General features: G+C 42.4%; 1 protein-coding gene across 1 annotated transcript in view; it reads right to left on the bottom strand.

Annotated features, from left to right (window-relative positions):
- Positions 1-12,566, bottom strand: part of TMEM132C (transmembrane protein 132C) — a 432,070-nt gene that overhangs the window by 264,630 nt on the left and 154,874 nt on the right. The window lies entirely within an intron of this gene.

The following is a 12,566-nucleotide window of genomic DNA, read 5'->3' as shown; positions in this document are numbered from 1 at the left end:
CCCTCCCACCCCTATATTATTCCTGCCCCTTCCCTCTGCCCACTGGTCATCACTAATTTCTTCCCTGTGTCCACGACTCTGCTTCTTTTTTGTTATAGTCACTAGTTTGTTGTATTTTTTAGATTCCACCTACAAGTGATATCATACATACGGTATTTGTCTTTCTCTGTCTTACTTATTTCACTCAGCGAAAGGTTTTAAATCATGCAATCGGGATGCTTTTGAATCAGGTGAGATTTCTTCCCCCTCTCTGAGGTTTTAATTTAGATTTTAACTCTTGGGGTTGTAAGAAATAAACAGTTCACACTTCTGATATTTAAGAACCCTGGAGCAGTGACATGACACCAAAGCGGCTACAAATCTGGACTTTAATATATATATATCTATGAAACTGAATCACTTTGCTATACACCTGAAGGTCCTGCAACATTGTAAATCAACTATATTTCAATTAAAAATCAAATTTAAAAAATAGAATAAATAAAAAGAGGGACTCAAAAAAGGAAGGAAAACTCATACTGCAATGACTACTCACTCCATTAGCTGGCCTCTCTCCTCTAAAATGTGCCTGGATAGAAAGGGACCATATGTCACAGGGCCACTTATGTATGTGCTAAATTGTTTGCAACAGACAAAGCTGTGATCTAGGGAAACTTGAATACTAAGATGATTTTTAAATAGTTGAAAGAACGTGGAACAAAGGAGTTAGGACTTGGTCAGAAGGACTCTGCGTTTTTCTCTGTTCACAGAACTGGAGTCAATTTTATGTTTAAATGTTTCCCACAACAGTCAAATCGTTCTCAAATGTTTCACTGAAGCGGGGCTGCCTGGCAACCCAGATGTGTTGTGGAGTTGGGGGGAAGCTGGGGAGGGGGCCCCAGGCAGGAAACATTATTTCTTCACTTCTTCCCAAGCAGAAAGAAAATTGTTCCTTTTCTCTGTTCCAGCAGAATACATTTAAAATGACAAGCTGGAGAAAATGAAAACAAACCTTTCCTTGGGAGACCCTCAACAGGGAAATGCATTTTTGACACAAGTGTGGGAAAATGAGTTTCCAGAATTTTCTGAATTAGCTCCAAATTGGCAATCAAGGCAAACACCATTGTGTTGGACGGTCTCCTCCAATGAGTCTGGGGACTGTCCAGTCATTCTCGAGGGTTCTACTTGACCCTGCAGATGGAAGCTTCGTTGGAAATGGAGGCCTGACAATTATCCAGGGCAAGCCAGGCATCTGGAAATTGCCTTTGAGGGCTTTTGGTATTCTCAGACATAAAAGGCATCAGGAGAAAGAAAAACACACTCCCCTAAAATTCAATTACAACAGCACATACACAGAATGTGCTCAGAAATGAGGGGAATGGATTTGAACCTGCAGCTCCGACTCCCCTAGTAGAGAAGGGTTTATCCTCCATGTGGGGAAGCCACACATTCCCATCCATAGCATCACCATCCCCCCATGGGGAACTCTCTAACTGGAGCGGCCAAGGGGCACCAAGCAATTCAGAAGAACCAAGGGTGGCATAACAGAAGGTTCCTAAATACCTCATCAGCCATCATCACCCTGGAGCGGGTTGAAGAATGAATGCCTCCTCTTCCAGTTCATGTCCATTTAGACCCTCAGAATGTGACCTTATTTGTAAAGAGGGCCTTCGCAGATGTGGCTAGTTAAGGATCTCAAAATAAGACCGTTCTAGATTGGAGTGAGTACTAAATCCAGTGAATGGTTTCTTTCATTTAAAAAAAAAAATTATTTTATATTAGGGTATAGTTGATCTACCATGTTGTGTTAGTTTCGGGTGTTCAGCAAAGTGATTCAGTTATATGCATAGATACATCTATTCTTTTTCAGATCCCTTTCCCATGTAGGTTATTACAGAGTATTAAGCAGAGTTCCCTGTGTTATATAGCAGGTCGTTGCTGAAAATACAACAGCAGGTCGTTATTGTCAATGTGTGTATATGTTCATCCCAAATTCCTAATTTATCCCTCCCTCCCTTCCCCCTTGGGTAACCATAAGTTTGTTCTGTAAGTCTCCGAGTCTGTTTCTGTTTTGTAAACAAGTTTATTTGTATTATTTATTTTTTGTTTTAGATTCCACATGTAAGTGATAAGTGATATCTGCATGTCCGATTTCTTTATAGGAAACAGGAGAGGGCAATGTGACAACAGATGCAGAGGAGAAACAGAGGGTGACGCGATGGGAAGACAGAGACGGGAGGGATGTGGCCACAAGTCAAGGAACCCCAGGGTTGACAGTCACCACCAGTGGCTGAAAGAGGTCAAGAAGCCTCCTCTCTCAGGCTGTCCGAGGGAGCACGGCCCTGTCAGTGCCTTGATTTCAGACTTCTCGCTTCTAGAACTGTCAGAGAAAAAATTTCTGTTGTTTTAAGCCATCCAGTTTGGCGCAATTTGTTACGGCAGCCCCGGGACACGAATCCATTCTGCTTTGAGCCCTGACTTATGGATCAGGAGACGCGACCTGGCAGCCTGCAGACACAAGCGAGTCCCCAGGCCTGCATGGCGATGGCTGAAAAGTCATTCTGTTTGAAAGATTGTATTAAAGTCTGCGTTTCCAGCGTCTCTTCAAGACCAGGAAACGTGGCAACCATTATTGCAGGTGAGAAGAGGCTACTCCCTTTAAAAATGCACATGAGGAAAAAAACAAAAAATAGACGGCTTTCCTGGTGGCTCAGTGGTAAAGAATCTGCTTGCCAATGTCAGAGACACAGGTTCGATCCTCTATCTGGGATGATCCAACACACTTCGGAGCAACTAAGACCGTGAGCCCACAACTATTGAGCCTGTACTCAAGAGCCCAGGAGCCGCAACTACTGACCCCATGGGCCACAACTACTGAAGCCCGAACACTTTAGAGCCAGTGATCTGCAGAAAGAGAAGCCCCTGCAATGAGAAGCCCGGGCACCGCAGCTAGACATGAGCCCCGCTTGATGCAACTAGAGAAAGCCCGTGCATAGCAACAAAGACCCAGCACAGTCATAAATATATAAATGAATAAAATAAAAAAAGGAAATGCACATGAATCAATTCCCCCACTGCTTTGCTGCTTCCCTACCACCCCTATCATTTCCACAGTAGAGGGTGCACACGTCAGACTGACTACTGCATGGAGGAGGAGGACTGTGTGGGCAAAATAAAATGCTTTCATTAGATTATGTGTTGATCTGGGGAGGTCTCGGGGGTGACTAATTGACATTATGGGGCCTGCTAATGCCCTCTTAGCACTCCATTCCCCTATATAGCTGCCCTAATCTATATCCCCTGGCTAGCCGATAATAGACCTCTCATGTTAGCCAGTCCGTCTCTGTTTTGGTCATTTCTATTCAACAGAAACACTGAGGAGGCTTCTAATCATGACATGGTATGAAGTAGAACAAAGGCTTTAGTACTGGTGGGAAAGATTCAACCTGGCAAGATCCTAAGAATACTGCAAAGTGTGGGAAGGACAGTGAATGTTTGATCACTTGATGGAAAAAACCCTCAATTGAACTGGAGGTTATTTTTTTTTTAATTAGTTCCACGTTTAATGTGTGGTTAAGTTTAGAGGCAATAAAGAAAGGTCAAAACCAACCATCTTTTCTGCCACACACATTATCTCATGGGAAATATACATTGGGGTTGACCAAAAATTTTGTTACAGTCTTTCCATAAATCTTACAGAAAACTCCAAATGAACTTTTAGTCAGCCCAATACATATATAGACCTATACATGTAGGCTTATTTTTTAAGAATACAATTCAGTGGTGTTTAGTATATTCACAAAGTTATGCAGACATCTCCACAATCTAATTCCAGAATATTTTCACCCCTCCAAAAAGAACCTCACACCCTATAGCAATCATTCTCCACTCATCATCTGTTTCACTAGATTCTGGCAACCACCAGTCTACTCTCTGTCTCTATGGCCTTGGGTATTCTAGATAGTTCCTATACATAGAACTATGCCATATGTGGTCCTTTTGTGTCTGACTTCTTCTACTCAGCCTCATATTTTCAAAGTTCATCCACAATGGTAGTCTTTATCAATACTTCATTTCTTTCTATGGTCGTACTCTATTACATCGCAGGAATATATTAGAATTCACTTACTCATTCATCTGTTGATGGATGTTTGATTTGTTTCCATGTTTTGGCTGTTGTGAATAATGCTGCTGTAAGCATGTATTTTGGGCACATTTTGTGCCTGAGGAACTGTAAGTAGACTCAGTTGTGATGCTCCCTGATGGGCTTCAGTCTATTAGGAGAGAGATGCCCCCTGAATCCCACCATCCATGCACCAGGGGTATCCTGAGACTCTGCCCTCTGTTCTGGGCTGCTGAGAAACAAGGTTTGTCTCTGCAAGATGAACTGAGGGTTTTCCTGGTAGCTCAGTGGTAAAGAATCTGCCTGCCAATGCAGGAGACACAGGCTTGATCCCTGATCCGGGAGGATTCAACATGCCGCAAAGCAAGTAAACCCATGTGCCATAACTATCAAGACTGCGCTCTGGAGCCCAGGAGCTGCAACTACTGAAGCCCACACACCCTAGAGGCCAAACTTAGTGACAAGAGAAGCCACCACAGTGAAACGCCCATGCACCACAACTAGAGTGCAGCCCTCATTGCTAGAGAAAAGTCCACACAGCAATGAAGATCCAACACAACCAGAAATAAATACATTTTTTTTAATTAAAAAAAAACAGATGGGCCTCACAAAGTCCTTCTAGAGTTGATGAGAGCTAATTCCTGCAGTCTAACTGCATTCCCTTGTCATACACTGAGATTCTAGAAATGAACTCACCTACAAATTTCATCCTGCTGAAAAAAATACTACTTCCTTAACATTCTTGCATACAGCAAGCTTCTTCCTATAGGACATCTCCTTAAAAGCTTCTTCTCTGCCTTCATGCTTCATCCTTTTTGTTTCTTTATTGGAAAGATGCCAGGAACCTATAGCAGCTTTTAAATGCACAAGATGTTGTGTTAATTTGGTTGGGAAGACATTCATAATTAACAAGAATGACCATCCATATCCCTACCAGTCACACTAGGATGGAAGCAATGAATCAATAGGTCTCACATTCAACATCCAATGAGGGCCCCTTACTGCTCCCTTATTTTGCCACCCTGCCTCTGCAAAGTGAGGGCTATTAAAGACTGGATGCTTGGTATAGACTTGTCTCTCTTCTTTTCCTTTTTTTTTTTCTTCTGGGAGGGCTACCTCTTTACTTCAACTTTTTTTACTTAAACAGGAAAAAATCACTTTCTAGGATTTAGACCCTGAAGTGTCCATGATCAGAGCTGGCAGACAAATCTTAGACAGAAAGGGGCAAAGCAGGCACATAAACAGCTGTATACTTCTTAGTTCTTCTTGAGAAAAGGAGATAGAGATACCTTTTATTTTCTTTGCTTTTGAGGGTAGTGACTTGAGCTGAAGAGGCAGCTACATTTGAGAGGAAGCTTGGTGGACAGATCACCAGTTGATAGAACTTGAGATAACTACCTGAGATCTACAGAAATCCAGAAACACAAGGAATCCAAGACGGGTGATGCCAAGTATCTAGTTTTCTCTCTTTCCTGGTCAACTCTGAAATACTGAGGTTGTTTGAATGAACTTTTTGGCTGATACCAACAGTTTGGATGTTTTGATTTATAACTGATTATATTGATAAGATACTTAACTCTTGGTGGGGAAGGAACAGAATGAAGGGACATGTCAGAAGAGAAATCAAGGAGACAGTCTTGGCAGTTTTTGACCAAAGGAACGCCTAGGAATGAGATGTGCGTGCACACGAAGTCGCTTAAGTCGTATCTGACTCTTTGCCACCCCATGGACTGTAGCCTGCCAGGGATAAACTATTTCTTTTCCCACCCAAATCTATACACAGACCATTCATACCCTCTGAACATCAAAGATGTAGAGGAAGAGCTGTCAATCAAGGTAATTCTGTTCTCAGGGGATACTTGGCAGAGTCTGGAGACAATGTGGTTGTCACAGCTGGACAGAAGGCAGCATGCTAGTGGATGGAAGCTAGTGATGCTCTTAAGCATCCTATGGCACCTATGTCAAAGAATGATCTAGCCCCAAATGCCTATCTTGCAGAGGCTGGGAAATCCTGGCGTAGACTAAACCAGTCCGTATGCTACTCATCTTCTTTTCATTATGAGACACGAGATATGCTCTGTGTAAACTCATGGCAGCAGCATAATGTAATCTTGTAATGAGGAAAGACTCTTTATGACTCTCTTAGCATCCCTAATTCCAATTACAGAGTTGCAGGGTTCTGAATTAGTTACACTTGGAGGAGAACATCTCCCCTGCATTTCTGTGAATTACGGATTTCAATTAAGCAAGCTTATTTTAAATGGGAGAGGACTGCCTTAGCTTCTTTAGGGATCCATTTCAGCTGCTTCCTGAAAAGGCCAGAGGGGCCATGTCCTCCCCTAGTTTTCCCTTCAAAGACCTGTGAGGTCAAGAGCGATCTACTTGCTCTAACACCTGCAACCCGAGATAATGTGAACAATGGTTCGAACACAGGGAGCAATTTCACAACCTCAGTCCTAAGATTGAGCTTTGAGTGAGGAGTGTGGTCCTCGGCATCGGGGCTGTCATTAGCATTCAGGCACACGGAGATAGCAATGGGAATTTTCAGGGATGATGACCCCAACTGTCAATATGTTTTGAAAACACTCAGAATAGAAAATAATGCTTATGTTTGCTGTAAGGAATCTTGATATTATTTCAAGAAACTTCAGTTAGTAAGTCACGAAGGAAAACATCCATGAAAAGGATCGTTCATGATACAAATTTGACATCAGGTATGTGCTTTTGCACTAACTCAGTAAATGTTTACTGGTCCTTTACTCCGTGGTAAGCCATATAGTCGTCTTCCCTGATGGCTCAGCGAGTAAAGAATCCGCCTGCAATGCAGGAGACACAGGAGACACAGGTTCGATTCCTGGGTTGGGAAGATCCCCTGGAGGAAGGCAGGCAACCCACTCCAGTATTCTTGTCTGGAGAACCCCGGGGACAGAGGAGCCTGGCGGGCTACAGTATAAAGGGTCTCAAAGAGTCAGACACGACTGAGCGACTAAACACGCACTCGGGCAGGTCATATAGAAACAAGGGTTCGTTACCATATTTTTAAACGAACAAACAGGCCCAGAGATATTAAAGGACATTTTCAGATTCACACAGCTGAACAGCAGCAGAGAGGTGTGGCGTATTATAGCTTTCCTGACTTCCAGCCTCCTGTACTTTTTTCTTAACCCCATGTATTTTACAAGTATCTATGTAGTCAAATTCTCTTTTGTGAAATCTAATTGTAACTTGGACTAAACAGTGTCTCTGTAAGCTAAGGCGGTAAAAACTTACTGTGGTGTTCACCCTGGGGAACAAACAGGTATCAATGTGCATTGTGTTGTTCCCAGCGAAGTCCAAAGTGACCAGCTCTGCTAGGTAACTTACTCAGATGCTCAGATTCCAAGCCTTCATCCCTCCTCTCCCAGTAACTGGTTCAGCCCCATGTTTGAGAACAGAACCACCCTCACCTAAGAACTCATTTGAGTTTGTCGCTTTCATGATTGTATCTCCTCGTGAAAAGTTTGTGTCCAGTGCCCAAACGTTCAAGCTAGACAAGTCCTAGGTCAGAATCATTGCTAGTTTTCATTTCTGCTCTTCTAATTCAGTTGCCTACTACACGCAGACCTCCCTCTCCCCGACTCCTTCACGGTCGATGGCTATGGTCATCTTTGGGCTTCTCAGGTGGCACAATGGTAAAGAATCCACCTGCCAATGCTGGAGATGCAAGAGACATGGGTTCTATCTCTAGGTTGGGAAGATCCCTTGGAGAAGGACGTGGCAAACCATTCGAGTATTCCTGCCTGGAAAATTCCATGGACAAAGGAGCCTGGAGGGCTACAGTCAATGAAGCTGCAGAGTCGGACACGACTGAGTGACTGAGGATGTACAAGCCATATGCCAAGAGACAAGGGGCCTAAACCGATGGAACTGACCTGCTTACAAGTATTTGTAAAACATATACATGTAGGTATTCTTCCTTTACGTTGGTCATTATTTTAATTTTTATTTTTCAAAATAGCTTTCTAAAATAATGTTATATCCACAGGAAACAGAGTTTCAACCTCCACACCTTGACTTTTGAGTCTCAGGAACCTGTCTGATCATAAAGCAGGGGTTGCCTTTGAATTAGATGCATGAAGTAGCTAACGAAATGTAGGCTGCTTCCTCAAGCCTGTGGAAGAGAGTATTGTTTGTGAAAACTGTCCTGTAAAGGAGGCTCAGGTCAACTTTTCATGTCTGTTATTGATCCCATAAAAATTTCCAAGAAGTCTGGGATAAGTCCAAGCATCATAGACTTGTCAGCAAAGCCATCTTCTAAGGAGATGATGGAGAATGTTTTTGGATTTCATGGTCAAGAGGGGTCTTTCAAATCCCAGTCCCTTTGTAAGCTTCCCGTGAATTTCTCAGCTGGGTTCCAGTGATGGGCCAGATGAATTTTTCCTGTGATTGAACCAGTGACTACTGTTGACGGCAGCTGGATAAATAAATGTGCATTTCCATGCGCTGCTACTTTTGAGAGGAAGAAAGTGGTATTTTGTAAATTTCAGTGAGCCTCACACAAACTTAATTACTTTGCCACATACATCTTTTTGTGTTTTTGAACACTTCTTTCCTTAGAAGAATTCATTAAATTAAAATTAAAATATGGGCTTCCCCAATGGCTCAAAGTAAAATTCTTTACCCAAAGGTAAAGAATCTACTGGCAATGCAAGAGATGCAGGAGACAGTTTTGAACCTTAGGTCAGGAAGATCCCCTAGAGAAGGAAATGGCAACCCACTCCAGTATTCTTGCCTGGAGAATCCCACGGACAGAGGAGCCTGGAGGGCTACAGTCCATGTAGCTGCAAAGAGTTGGACACGGCTGAGTGACTGAGCAACTAAGCATGTATAAGCCATATGCCAAGAGACAAAGGGCCTAAACCCACTGAACTGACCTGCTTGGAGGGTCCATGGAATCGCAAAGAGTCAGACATGACTGAAGCAACTGAGCACAAAAAAATTAAAATACAATGAAGTATGTTATCTAGAAAAGGAAAGCTAGCTTTCCTTGCAGCCGTCCCATTCTAATCATGGCAGCTGCATTTTTCACTTCCAATGTCTTGGAGTCATCCTTGACTGTTTTTCTCCCACCTCTCTCCCCCTAGGACTCAAATCCATGGTTGGAAAGACCAGGAAGGCAGAAATGGGGTTGCTACCCTTCCTGGCATCAACCAATATTCCACCCAGAACCCTGTTATTCTCATCCTCTGTGCCCCCAAAGCTCTTGTTATTATAAAACCATATATATTTTTTTTTTCTCTTTAAAAAAATCCTAGTAAAATGAGAATCAATACAGCTTTCAGAACAGACTTGGTAGCTGTTGTTTTATGCAAAGCACGATGTCCTTTTACTGCCAAAATAGAATTCAGTGCTTATTGAAGTTTTGATAGATGTTTAAAAACAACCCTGATAGTAATAGCCAACACTTGTAGAAGCACTTTTACATGTCAGGTACTGTTATAAGCACCTTAGAAATAAGTATGAGCCACTGAATCCTCCCATCCCTATGGCAGGAGGTACCAGCATCACACCTGAATGAGGATACTAAGGCACATGGAGATGAGATGGCAGGCCAGGGAAGTGGACCAGAATCGAGACCAGTTGGTTGCAGGACCTGATTTCTCCAACATCACCCTCATCTTTGTGAAGGAAAACAAAAACAACAACTCCTCCTCTCCAGTGAACCAGGCCTGACTGCCCCGCCTGCGATGGAAAGTTCGCATGTTAGTTGTGGGGATCCAGTTGTTCACACACACTCACCCCTAGAGCTTGCTTTTTGAAAGAGGGAAGTTAGGGATAACTACAAATGGGAAGGGGGCTTCCCTGAGAGCTCAGTTGGTAAAGAATCCGCCTTAAATGCAGGAGACCCGGGTTCTTATGACTGGAATTTTTAAAACTTGTTAGCAGTACTATTGATTCCCTGTTTTCTGTACCTCCTTTCCAATGCCCAGGCTAGATATATTTATTTTATAATAGAATGACATGAAACCAAGGTGCTAAGAGACTAAGTGGAAATGAAACTCAGACCTTCCAGATCAGTATCTTTCTCCATCCAAGGCAGGAGGAAGCAAACCTGGATCCTTTTATTGAAATACCTCCTCTCCTGCAGTTATGAGGTTGACACTTTCATTAAGACATCTAGTTTATTTTTCCTTACCCCAGAGACAGCAGGCACCAAGTTGACCACTCCTCAGTACAAATGAGATTGAGAATTCCCCGGAGGGTACATTTTGTACTTTGTAGAAGATGCAGGATTACATAACGTCACGGAAAGTGATTCTGTAAAACACTTGTTCACATCCCAAACTGCTGGCAAAGAAGGATCTGGTAAAACTAGTCCATTTAAAAATTGAAAGAAGAAAATTATAAGGATGATCATTAGACAGACACTTCAGAAGAAAATTATCCAAATCCAAATGACTAAGAAATGCCTTGTGAAACTTATCAAAACCTCTGAATGCCTTTGGTAAAAACAAACAAACAAACCTTTTAAAAAGGACCATCCTTATCTTCAGACAATCAAATTTAAACCAAAGTGAAATATGCCAGAAGATGTCATCAGTCTATTTTGTGAATATTTTCCCAAGCAACTCAAGCCACATGTGATTAATTTTTTATTCTAAAAAGTACCAAAGCATTACTGCAATTATAACCTAAGTCATTCTTAATAATCATTTAAAAAGCCTGATTTTGGTCATCTTTATCTTTTAAACAAATCTCAAGCAAATATTTTTTCATTATTCTGAAGTTCTAAGGGGATTTGCGTTAAGTGGCTTTCCCCCCAGTATTAATTATCCTCACATAACAGGTTGCCCTGATCTAAACCTCAGAATTATTATCCAGAGTGACAGAGCAGGCCCATTACATCTTCTGTGTGATATGTTGAACCAGCAGAGGTCATGGGAGGTGGGTTATTCTGTAGTTGCTTTAATTTGGTTTTCTTTTTTTCTTTTATTATGAAATGAAATACCTCTGATAAAGAATTTTCTGTTGAGGGATGTCCATTGTTGCCTAGTAGTTAGGATTATGGGCTTTCACTGCAGTGGCCTGGGTTCAATCCCCATTCAGGGAACTGAGATCCTATAAGTCATGAAGAATGGCCAAAAAACAAATAAATTAAATAGCGTTTGTCACAAACTGGGGTTTCCTCAGTTCCTAACTGGCAAGATTTAACCCTACCAAATAAAAAAAAGATATTATTCTTGGCTTTTTTTTTTTTCACACTTACACTCAAAGTGAGATGGCAGATGGTGAGATATGTCTAAATTTTTCCTTGAGCCCAATGAACATATACTTTGTCATGTAACCAAGTATCTGCATGTCTATAAAAAATTTTAAAGTTTAAAAAAAAGTCACATTGTGGTGACCTAAATGGGAAGGAAATCCAAAAAAGAGGGGACATATGTATACATATGGGCTTCCGAGGTGGCGCCAATGGTAAAGAACCCACCTACCAATGCAGGAGACAAAAGAGATATGGGTTTGATCCCTGGATCAGGAAGATCCCCTGGAGGAGGCCATGGCAATCCATTCTAGTATTCCTGCTGGAGAATCCCATGAACAGCGGAGCCTGGTGGTCTATGGTCCATAGGGTTGCAGAGTCAGATACAACTGAAGTGACTTAGCATGCACACGTGTATACCTACAGCTGATTCACTGTGCTGTGTGGCAGAAACTAACACAACATTGGAAGGCAACTCTACTCCAATAAAAATTAATTTTAAAAATTTATAAATATAAAGTGAAAGTGAAAGTCACTCAGTCGTGTCCAACTCTTTGCGACCCCACGAAGTATAGAGTGCATGGAATTCTCCAGGCCAGAATGCTGGAGTGGGTAGCTGTTCCCTTCTCCAGCGGATCTTCCCAACCCAGGGATTGAACCCAAGTGTCCCGCATTGCACGCGGATTCTTTACGTCTGGGCCAATCAAACCAAAACCTAAGCTGTAAATGTCTCAAGGTTACAGAATTGAAACCTAAGGATGTGTGTGTGTGTGTGTGTGTGTGTGTGTGTGTGTGTGTGTGTGTGTTTGTGCTCAGTCGCTCACAGTGTCCCAATTATTTGTGACCCCATGGACTGTAGCCCAGCAGACTCTTCTGTCCAGGGAGATTCTCCAGGCAAGAATACTGGAATGGGTTACCATGCCCTCCTCCAGAGGATCTTCCCAACCCAAGGATCAAACCCAGGTCTCCCACATGGCAGGTGAATTCTTTATCAATTGAGCTAGCTACAAGGGAAGCCCAAGAATACTGGAGTGGGTAGCCTATCCCTTGTCCAGCGGATCTTCCCAACCCAGGAATGGAACCAGGGTCTCCTGCATTGCAGGTGGATTCTTTACCAACTGAGCTATCAGGGAAGCCCATAAAGATAAAGTAACTATATTTTGATCACCCTTTTGGCCATGGAACATTTTAATATTTCATAAATCTGTTTATGCCTCCCCCCTC

Source organism: Muntiacus reevesi, chromosome 13 (assembly GCF_963930625.1).
Source record: "Muntiacus reevesi chromosome 13, mMunRee1.1, whole genome shotgun sequence".
NCBI lineage: Eukaryota > Metazoa > Chordata > Mammalia > Artiodactyla > Cervidae > Muntiacus > Muntiacus reevesi.
Note: the sequence above shows the minus strand (reverse complement) of the source record. Positions and strands in the feature narration are given on the sequence as shown.